Source organism: Triticum urartu, chromosome 7, assembly GCF_003073215.2.
Source record: "Triticum urartu cultivar G1812 chromosome 7, Tu2.1, whole genome shotgun sequence".
In the NCBI taxonomy this organism is placed as follows: domain Eukaryota; kingdom Viridiplantae; phylum Streptophyta; class Magnoliopsida; order Poales; family Poaceae; genus Triticum; species Triticum urartu.
In genome coordinates this window covers 610,883,774-610,895,753 of record NC_053028.1, presented here as the reverse complement: position 1 = coordinate 610,895,753, position 11,980 = coordinate 610,883,774, and positions in this window count along the sequence as shown.

Genomic DNA, 11,980 nt, shown 5'->3' with positions numbered 1-11,980 from the left:
ATTGGCAAGCCCCTCACCGACGAGGAGGTGCTTGGCTACATACTCGCCGGACTAGGTCCCGAGTTTGAGCCATTGGTCGCGTCGGTCACGGCGCGCGATGATCCCATCAGCCTCAGCAGCTTCTACGCGTTCCTCCTCAGCGCCGAACTCCGCCTTGAGCAGCAGGCTTCCGTCGGCGCGATCCACCCTTCGGCGAACGTCGCCGCTCGCAACTCTGATGGTCGCGGTGCTGGCCGCGGCAACCAGGGTGGCAACCCGGGTGGCCACCTGGGTGGACAAGGCGGCAGCAACAGCGGCAATCGTGGCCGCGGCGGACGCGGCCGCGGCAACGGCCGCAGCAACCTCAAGTGTCAAGTCTGCGGCAAGTTCGGCCATGACGCGCTGCACTGCCGCAACCACTTCAACCATGCGTTCCATCCTGAAGATCAGCGCGAGGGCTCCGCCAACACCGCCAACACGGGATCCTACTCCGTTGACACAGATTGGTACGTCGACACAGGGGCGACCGATCACCTGACGAACGACCTTGATTGTCTCCCCATCCACGAGCGCTACAGCGGCAAGGACAAGGTGCACGTCGCGAACGGAGCAGGTTTGTCTATCTCACATGTTGGTCATTCATCTATACCTGGCTCATCTAAACCACTTCACCTCCGCAATATTCTGCATGTTCCTGATGTTGACAAAAATCTGCTCTCTGTTAATCGACTAGCCTATGACAATGATGCCTTTGCTGAATTTCACCCTCGTGTTTTTTATCTTAAGGACCGAGCAACGAGGACGGTTCTTCTTCGCGGTAGATGCCGCAATGGTCTTTACCCGGTGCCAAGCCTTCAGTCTTCGTTCCTTTCGTCAAATAATCGTCGAGCTTTTGCCAGTGTCAAGCTCTCCCCGGACCTTTGGCATCGCAGATTAGGTCATCCAGCAAAGAATGTCGTTGATTTAGTGCTTAGATCAAATAAATTCGCTTGTGCACCATCTCTCGAGTCTAGTGTGTGTGATTCTTGCCAACGAGCAAAGATACATCAGTTAACTTTTTATAATTCCAATCATGTTACTTATGCGCCTCTTGAGCTTGTTCACACGGATGTTTGGGGTCCGGCCATCACATCTGTTGGTGGTTTTAAGTATTATGTGAGTTTCCTGGATGATTTCAGCCGTTTTACATGGATTTACCTTTTAAAACGCAAATCTGATGTGGAACAAGTTTTCTACAATTTTCAGAAACATGTCGAACGCATGCTTGATACTAAGATCAAGACTGTTCAATCCGACTGGGGCGGTGAGTATCACCGTCTCAATCGCTACTTTGCTCGCGAAGGCATCACACACCGCGTTACTTGCCCCCATACGTCACAACAAAACGGCATCGCCGAACGAAAACATCGTCATATAGTTGAAACAGGCATTGCCCTTCTTGCTCATTCATCACTTCCACTTCATTTTTGGGATGAGGCCTTCCTCACTACATGCTACCTCATTAATCGTATGCCAACACGTGTGCTCAAAATTTCACACCTATTTCTTGTCTTTTGAATGAAAAACCAGACAACACTTTCCTTCGTGCTTTCGGATGTGCTTGCTGGCCGAATCTTCGGTCCTACAACAACAGGAAACTCGAATTTTGCTCTCGTCAATGTGTTTTTCTCGGGTACAGTTCCATGCATAAAGGGTATAAGTGTCTGGATCGGACTAGTGGTCGCATCTACATCTCACGGGATGTTGTTTTTGATGAACATGTGTTTCCTTTTGCCACTTCTCCACCACCATCACAACCAACCGAGCCCCTTCTTCCTACACCTCCCTCCATCTTTTCGGTTACCCAGCCAGCTATAGTGGATGATCGCATGCGATGATATGATATTTCCTTGCTCACTGACCCGTCGTGCAGCTCTCCTTTGCCCGCAGGTACTGCTCCAACGTCGCCTTCTGGATCAACGACGCCCTCTGCCTTGACGCCACCCTCTGGCTCGACGTCTCCCTGCATGCGCCATGCAGATGGGCCTGCGCCGTCGACACCCCGCTCTGGGCCTCGGGTGCCTAGCCCCGGCCCACGATCGCCGGACGCGGCTTCCCCTCCGGAGCCTGCTTCACCGGCCTTGGCGACCCCTTCGTCATCCACGTCCCATGAGCCGGCCTCTACAGCGCCGGCTTGTCCTTCTGTTGTTGCGCCGCCATCGACTGCGCCACATCCAATGACAACACAGCTCCGCGACAACATCGTCCAGCCGTTGGTCCCATCCGACGGTACCGTGCGCTATGACCCTCGACGCCGCGCCTTCCATGCGCCCCCCCGGTCCTATCGTCTTGCTCTCAATGATGCAAAGTGGTGCTCCGCCATGGAGGACGAGTTTTCTGCTCTTCAACAGAACAACACTTGGACTCTTGTGCCTCGTCCTGCTAGCAAGAACATCATCAGCTGTAAGTGGGTTTTTAAGGTAAAGCATAAGTCTGATGGCTCCCTGGACAAGTTCAAGGCTCGTCTCGTCGCTCGCGGCTTCACTCAACAGCATGGTATTGACTACATGGATAAGTTTTCTCCTGTCGTCAAACCAGCCACGGTGCGTCTTGTGCTCTCTCTGGCCGTGTCTCGTGGGTGGCACCTATGGCAAGTGGATATCAGCAACGCGTTCCTACATGGTATTCTAACTGAAGAGGCCTACATGCAGCAACCCCCTGGCTTTCATGATCCTGTTCATCCTGATTACGTCTGCAAATTGCACAAAGCATTATATGGGTTAAAACAGTCACCTCGGGCCTGGTATGCTCGCCTAAGTGACCGTCTTCAGCAGCTGGGTTTTACCTCATCAGCAGCTGACACCTTCCTGTTCATCTTTGCTCAGGGTGATCTTACCATCTACATGCTTGTGTACGTTGATGACATTGTCATTGCCAGCTCCTCTTCATCAGCATTGGATCGTCTTCTCCGTCAACTGTCTGCTACTTTTCCGGTGAAGGATCTTGGAACTTTACAGTACTTCTTGGGTATCGAGGTCCTCCGCAATTCAGGGGGAATGATTCTGTCACAACAGAAGTATGCACTTGATCTCTTGCAGCGCACCAACATGGCGAATTGCAAAGCAGTATCGACACCCATGTGTACCCATGACAAGCTCACAGGAGATTCTGGACATGGCCTAAATGAGGAAGAGTCGTTTCAGTACAGAAGCACGGTCGGGGCACTTCAGTATTTGACCTTGACACGGCCTGATTTATCCTATGCCGTCAACAAGGTCTGCCAGTATCTATCACGACCTACTGATGTGCATTGGGAAGCTATGAAGAGAATCTTGCGGTTTGTGAAAGGCACTGTGTCTACAGGATTGACACTTCGGCGATCTCCATCCACCTTGATAAGCATCTACACTGATGCGGATTGGGCCGGCTGTGCTGACGATCGTAGATCCACAGGTGGCTTTGCGGTTTTCTTCGGACCCAACCTCATCTCATGGAGCGCTCGGAAACAGCCAACGGTGTCACGATCGTCGACTGAAGTGGAATACAAAGCCTTGGCAAATGGAACAGCAGAAGCAACATGGTTGCAGTCCCTGCTGAGAGAACTTAGAGTATCTCAGCCTCGAGCTCCTGTTCTTTGGTGTGACAACCTCGGCGCAACTTACCTCACTGCTAATCCGGTGTTCCACGCTCGCACCAAGCACATTGAGGTAGACTTCCATTTTGTCAGAGAGAAGGTGGCCATGAAAGCATTGGAAGTGTGGTACATCTCCTCTGCTGATCAGATTGCTGATGCTTTCACAAAACCCTTGACAAAGTTGATGCTTGCACGTCTACGTTCCAATCTCCACCTTCATACAGGTTGACATTGAGGGGGAATGTTAACGTACAAGATCTTAACATAAGTTAGTTAGAATAGGTCATGTATATCTTGTTCAAACAACCAACGTATATCTTCACCGGTTGTTGTACTTATCCTGTACTTGTAATCTTGGCAATCAAGTCATTGCCCATATAAATACATGACCTGCTCCTCGGGGCATTGCACGGCAAACAATTCTCTTTAACTAAGAGAGCCGAGCAGCCATGCGGTACATCGTCACGGGCTCCATGGCTGGTGGGCATTTGCGGCAGCCAGTGCTCAAGTTCATTCATCGGATGCGAAGAGAAATGAGAAGGATGAGTTTGCCACGTAAGCAAGTCAATCGTTAGGACAAGTCAACATATACCACATCAGTAAAATACGTTGGATACGGTAGCAGTGATCGTAGAGTGACACATTTACTGTCAGGACATGATCGTAGAGGCGTCCTTTGGTTCTGAGAATGTTCCCGTCAGGACGTGACAAGAAAGACCCACCCATCCAAGCAGTGGACTTGATTTGGAGAGCAAACAAGAACAGAGTCACTCTCTAAAAGAGCACCAGAACAGCGTAGCCAAACCAGGTTTGTAGTCTGAATCCTGGTTTACCCCCTTTGGATGGTCTACTTGGAAAGCACGCTGCCCACGCCGGGAGCTCTATTAAACTATTAAAAAAAAATCTTGCCGGATTATCCCGGAAACGACCAGAGCTCAAGCCGAAAACGACCGGACAACACACAAGACTAGACGTCACTTGTCAACGTTGGGTTGAAGGAGGGTGAAGGGCACGGTACGACGGCCTGGTTCGGTTTGGTTTGTCCTTTCTGAACTGTTCTTTTCATTTATTAACTAGCGGGTTCACCCGCACATCTGCGCGACTAGATCTTTTATTTGTTTATGTATTGTAGGAAGCCATTTTATTGGCTTTTGATTATTTTATTATTTTTGCATGATGAAACCAATATTGCATAACATTAACAGATTAGTGGGTGACACTAAAAATTGGAGCAACAATATTGGGTTTTAGATTATGTTACGATGATAACAAACTTGAATTACGCGCCCAAAAAAGATATATGATGTTCTCATTGAGTGACACGTTTTTATCACTAATAGTGACATTTCTTGATTATCCAAACCCCAAACTCCTTCGTCATTGAAATTGGTTCACTATGGGTTAGTTACATTGAGAGCGAGGTTGAGTTCGCTAGTAGTCTTGCCTTGTTTAAAAAAATTGATTGATTGATATCATACTATACATTCCGCTCCTATATCATAAATAAGGTAAAATATATAATTACATTTATAGATTTATCGTTTCTTTATGTGCAAACCACTCGGTTTGTTAGGGCATCTCCAGCCGTGCCCCTAAGAAGGCCCCCCAGGCGTTTTTTCGTCCGCCGGCGTCAAAAAATCGGCCCAGTCGCGTCCCCAAGAGCCCAGTTTTCGCCGGCTCGGGCCGAAATTGGCGCCGGCGGACCCAACCCGAACCCGGCGCGTTGGGGGTTGCTCGGGGGCGCCGGGCGAATCGTTTTTGGCGCGAAGAGCCGCGGGCCCGCCGCGTCAGCGACTCTACTCTCTTCTTGCCCCTTCATCGTCCTCATCGCCTCGTTTCCCGCGGCGAATCAATGCCAAAGCTGCCGCGCACTGCCGCGCCGGTCAGCCTCCATTGATGCCTCACGGGCGGCGCAGTGAAGACTGGGCGACGCGTCCCTCGGCCGCCACGCAATCACGCCACGCGTAACGCGCCGGCCAAGCCTACCGCGCGGCGTCTCCGCCTATAAAAGCCGACTGCAAGCGCGCCGGAGAGACTCACCCCGATCATCCACCGACGACACGCTCATTTCTCCCCCTTTCCTCCTCTCGCCGTCACCAGTTGAGAAAGCATGGCCGAGCGTTTTCCAGGCGACGACGCGGTGGTGAACGGATTCAGGCGCCGTCATCTGCACGAGGACGAGGCTCGCCTCCTTTTCGAGGCCGAGTACCCGGTCCCACCGGACATGCGGGTGCCCGGGGCGTGGAGGATCAGCGCCGGCGGTGTGCCGGTGCCCCCGGTACCCACCAGCGCGGCGCGGCGTGCGGAGACCGCACGCATCCGCTCGTCCCTGCTGCGTGCGGCGAGGGAGGGGCTCCGGTACATCTCCAAGAGCCCAATCTGGGAGCCGTACTTCCGCCGCCGGCACGACGAGCAGCTCGAGGCCACCAACGGCGTCGTGCCCTCCGGCAGGTTCAACGCCGCCGGCTGGCGTCGGTGGTGGGGCGTGTCCAGGCGCACGTTGGAGTCCGTCCTCGAGTACATCGAGGGCGGCAACACGCCGCGCCTCGAGTACCCCGCTCCCCCGTCCTTCTCACGCCGCCGGGGAAGCTCCTGGACGCCGAGGCGCATGGAGACCGGGGTGTCCTCCTCCTCGTCCGGCGGCTCTCCCTGCCTCCACCTCCGCCCCGTCAAGCCGGAGCCCCAGGACACGCCTGTCAGCGCGCGTACCCGCGGCTCCGGCGCCCTCGTCAAGCCCAAGGTGGAGTCCAGCCTCCCCCCAGAGTACGAGGAGATAGCCCGGCGCGGCTTCTCCGACGAGGACGCCATGCGGTGGTCGCGCAACGACTACCTGCGCGAGGAGATGATCCGGCAGCGCCGGGCCCTGGAGGAGATCGCCGCCCGCAAACATGGGCGCGAGGACGAGGACGGTGTCGTCGTCCTCGATAGCGACGACGATGACGCCCCCGGACCGTCCAACCCGTCGCGCGAACCGAGGGAGGGATGCAGCAGGGACGGTAGAGGCGTAGGCGGGGGCGACGACGACGACGACGGCGGCGGTGACTACACGCGGTTCTACAGCCTCCTCGGCATGTAGAACCGCGTGGGCGGGCGGCGAGGGAGACGGCGGGGTAGCCCGCGGTAGTTTTTTTTTCTTTTTTTTGTAAAATATGTTTAAATTTGAACGAACTCGCCCGTGTTTGCGTTGTGTTTGCGCCGAATTTGAACATTTTAAAAACCTGTGGGGGCCGCGACTGGGGGCATCACACCCAGTGCGCGGTTTAGCGCCGGTGCGCCCCAGGGGGCGATTTTTTGCCCCTCCTGGGGGGTCAACGGCTGGAGATGCCCTTATATGTGATCTAATTTATGTGCAAACCACTTGTGTTATTATCTGTGATCTAATTTATAGTGTCACTTTTATTTTTACTCCATAGTGAGAACTCTCGAATCCTCCAACTTTGTTGCCATAAGATTTCATGTTGTTGGTTTGGCAAACATATAGCTTTACACCTGATAGGCATATAGAAGCTATTAAGGGAAGGAAGAGGTTCCTCTGTAAACTCACAAAAAAGGCAGATAGTGATAAGAAAATAGGCAATTTTTCGATTAAGTTAATCCATGAATAAATCGTGAACATGACATGGACAGCATTGATAACACACTGATTACGATCTAACAGAGCATGTACTACGCATATAGTAGAAACATCTACGCATATCGCTAGTACTGCTATAACAGAAAGAAACACGAGAAGGATAAACGATGTATACCCTCCAATCGGCCATGCAGCGGTGGTGGCGGCGGCAGCAGCCGCGGCATCCTCGGCGGCCTTCTTGTCGGCCTCGGCCTTCTCAGCGGCGGCACGGTCGGCGTCGGTCGACATGGTGATGACGAAGGTGATGCGGACGTAGATGAACAGAAGCGAGCAGTCGCGTAATCGCTACCCAAAAACCTAATCGCCCCTCTCCCGTACAGGATCCGAAGAAGCGGGGTTTTGGAGGCCTGCTCTCCCGTCAACCGTGTACGCGGTGAACGGGACGGAGTCGCCGGCGGCAGCAGCAGCAGAGGAACGACGTGGGCGTGGAGGCGGAGATGCGTTTTGTTTCGTGGCGGCTAGGGTTGGCAGCGTCCCACATATATATGTGCGGCCGCGCGTGGAGAGACGTGGGCTGAACCCACGTCCAAGTCGGTAGCCCACGATCCAACGTCTCAGATCGTGGCCCTACCTGTCAAAGACTCTCCGTTCCTGACTGGCAAAAAGAAGCGCATAGGAGTGAGCTCGGCTCGACTCGGCTCAATCCCGCAACCCGCGGCGCGTCGTGACGACGCGTGGCGTGGCGTGGCGAGGCGAGCGGAGGAGGAGTGCGCGAGGGCCTCATCTCTTCTCAAGCTCCAATAGCATGACGGAGAGGATCCCTTATAAACCACTCCAACTCTCCTTCCACTTCCGGGGTGGGACTAAACTTCCCACCACCTTGTCATGCCACCTACATGGGCCCTTAGAGATCAAATCTGAAATTGTCATATGGGCTCTAGGCCCATCTCATATTTCAACAATCCCCCACCAGATCTCAGGGGCCCACTTTGTCCTTTGTTCCAAACGATGTTTTGATATACCAGCATCTCAGTGAAGACCGATTAAGGTTGAGCTCCACCTAGACCAAGTAGTTTCACTCCTTCACAACTGAACAATGGACTATGCCTTGAATTGTCAGTTTGGCGTCAAGAAGTTTCACCACAAGTCTCATGATACGAGGCTGCCGAAGGCCGACCCCTTGGGTGGAGCATATTAGTCACACTCGTGGCCTGTTCATGAGCTTGCTAGAGATCACCCCAATCTCATAGACTGTGACTAGCAGTCGGGCTCATATAGGTGTGTTCCTCCAAAGATCGCTCTGTAGGATAGCATCTTGCTTATGCATATAAGCCTTGGAACACATTAAGACAGTAGTCATCCTTCCATATAGTTTCTGAAAGTATTGCATCTCCAACGGAGTGGGTAATTAAAGTTACTCTCTCAATTCACCACTGGCTTGTTTTCCCAGGTCCTACTTCACGGGATCTCCGATCACATAGGTTGGGTTACTACCAAGACAACTCATGTGGGTCTCATACCCATCTCCCTTGATGCGCTATCTATCACAACACGTGATAGCCCTTTAGTAAAGGGATCTGCCAGATTCTTAGCCATTTGAATATAATCCAATGCTATCACTCCGGAGTTCATCAATTTTCTGACAGCTTTCATTCTCATTCTTATGTGTTTGTTGGACTTCATGTTGTCCTTTGAACTCTTCACCTTGACAATAACTGTTTGATTGTCACAGTTCATAAGGACGGCCGGAACCGGCTTCTCAACCACTGGCAAGTCCATCAACAGATCTCGAAGCCATTCTGCTTCGCCACCCGATGTGTCTAATGCTGTTAATTCTGCTTCCATTGTCGATCTTATTAAGATCGTTTGCTTGCAAGACTTCCAGGAAACAACACCACCTCCAAGAGTAAACATATACCCAGTTGTGGCCTTCATCTCATCAGCATCAGAGATCCAATTCGCATCACTATACCCTTCAAGTACCGACGGGTATCCGGTATAGTGAAGTCCATAGTTCATAGTACCTTTCAGATAGCGCATAACTCTCTCAAGAGCACGCCAATGTACATCACCCGGTTTGGAAACAAACCGGCTCAGTTTGCTAATAGCAAATGCAATGTCAGGCCTCGTTGCGCTCGCTAGATACTGGAGTGAACCAACAATCTGAGAGTATCTCAATTGATCTATATCTGTGCCTTTAGACTTTCGAATCAGCACACTAGGATCATATGGTGTTTGAGATGGTTTGCAGTCCGAATATCCAAAACGACTCAACACCTTCTCAACATAATGGGATTGCAGAAGTGTAATCCCACCTTCATCATCTCTCAATAGCTTGATGTTCAAGATAACATCAGCCACTCCAAGGTCCTTCATCTCAAAGTTCTGAGATAGGAAAGACTTAACTTCCTCGATCAACTTGAGATTAGTCCCAAATATCAGTATGTCATCAACATACAAACATATTATAACTCCTTCGCCCCCACCATAGCGATAGTATACACATTTGTCGGCCTCATTAACAACAAAGCCAACAGATGTCAATGTTTCATTAAACTTGTCATGCCATTGCTTAGGCGCTTGTCTCAGGCCATACAAAGATTTCACCAACTTACACACCTTTCCTTCCTGACCATCCATCACAAAGCCATCAGGCTGTTGCATATAGATTTCCTCCTTTAGCTCTCCGTTCAGGAAAGCCGTCTTAACATCCATCTGATGAATGAGAAGACCATGTGAGGCCGCCAACGAGAGTAATATTCGAATGGTGGTCAGTCTGGACACAGGTGAATAGGTGTCGAAGAAATCTTCTTCTTCTTTCTGGGCGTAGCCCTTGGCCACAAGCCTAGCCTTGTACTTTTCTATCGTACCGTCGGGCCTAAGCTTCTTCTTTAACACCCACTTGCATCCCAATGGTTTGCAACCATAAGGACGTTTAGTAAGCTCCCAAGTCCCGTTAGCCATGATGGAATCCATCTCGCTACGGACCGCATCCTTCCAGTAGTCAGCTTCTGGAGATGCATACGCTTCTGAAATAGAAGTGGGATTATCCTCCACGAGGTATATGAAGAAATCATCACCAAAGGTCTTTATAGTCCTTTGTCTCTTGCCCCTAACAAGGGATTCCTCATTATCCTCCTCAGGTTTTTCATCATGTGTTTGATTATAATATTCCATCGGAATGGCAGGTTCAGGAGTCTCCTCAGATTCCTGTCTAGAAGTGCTTTGTACATCTCTCATGGGGAAAATGTCCTCAAAGAATGTAGCATCTTTAGACTCCATAATTATACCGACCTTCATGTCAGGTACCTCAGATTTCACTACTAGAAATCTATAGCCAACACTATTCATAGCGTAGACCAAATTAACACAGTCCACAGTCTTTGGTCCAAGCTTACGCTTTTTGGGGATCGGCACATTAACTTTCGCCAAGCATCCCCAGGTACGTAAGTACGAGAGTGTTGTCCTTCTCTTGGTCCACTTCTCATAAGGAGTGATCTCGTTATCCTTTGTCGGAACTTTATTCAGGACATGACATGATGTCATTATAGCTTCCCCCCACCATGCCTTGGATAAACCCGACGTATCTAACATGGCGTTAACCAAATCAGTTAGAGTACGGTTTTTCCGCTCGGCAACCCTGTTTGACTGGGGTGAGTAGGGAGGCGTCCTCTCGTGAATAATGTCGTGTTCCGCACAAAAGGCATCAAACTCTTTCGAGAAGTACTCTCCACCACGATCTGACCAGACTCGTTTAATTTTCTTTTCAAGTTAATTCTCAACTTCTGCCTTATAGATTTTGAAGTAGTGTAGAGCCTCATCTTTAGTATTTAACAGATACACATAGCAATATCTAGTGGAATCATCTATCAAAGTCATGAAATATTTCTTTCCACCTTTAGTCAACACACCATTCATCTCACAAAGATCAGAATGTATGAGTTTCAATGGCGCCAAGTGTCTCTCCTCTGCTGCCTTGTGAGGCTTGCGAGGTTGCTTAGATTGCACACGTGAATGGCACTTAAAACCTTTGGCTAAAGTGAAACTCGGGATTAAATTCTATTTTGCTAGCCGCGTCATAACACCGAAACTAATGTGACAAAGACGTGAATGCCAGACTTCAGATTCATTAACACTCAAATGAATATTGTTCACGACTTTATTACATAGATCTGCAAGAGAAAGGCGGAACATGCCTCCGCATTCATAACCCTTTCCAACAAATAGTCCATATTTCGTAACAACTAATTTATTAGACTCGAATACCAACTTAAACCCTTCTCTACATAGAAGGGAGCCACTAACGAGGTTCTTCTTGATGGCGGGGACATGCTGCACGTTCTTCAGCTGCACGATCCTTCCTGAAGTAAACTTGAGATCGACCGTGCCAACACCAAGAACAGAAGCACTCGCGCCATTCCCCATCAGTACGGACCCATGACCTGTGGCCTGGTAAGAAGAAAACAATGAAATGTCAGCACACACATGAACACCTGCACCTGTGTCGACCCACCAATCGGTGGACGGCCAAACTGAAAGTACAGCAAATAAATTACCATACCCAGATGCACCACTCTCATTGTTTCTCACAATCATATTGACAGACTTGGAGTCCTGCCCTTGCTTCTTATACTTGTTTGGGCACTTGTTGGCCCAATGTTCAAGCGAACCACAAGTAAAGCAGCCCTCATCCTTCTTATTCTTCTTGAAGGTCTTCTTACCCTTCTTCTTAAAGTCGGCACTCTGTTGGACACCGTTCTTTCCCTTGGACTTGTGGAATTGGAGTTCTTCTGATGCACCATATTGGCCACAGA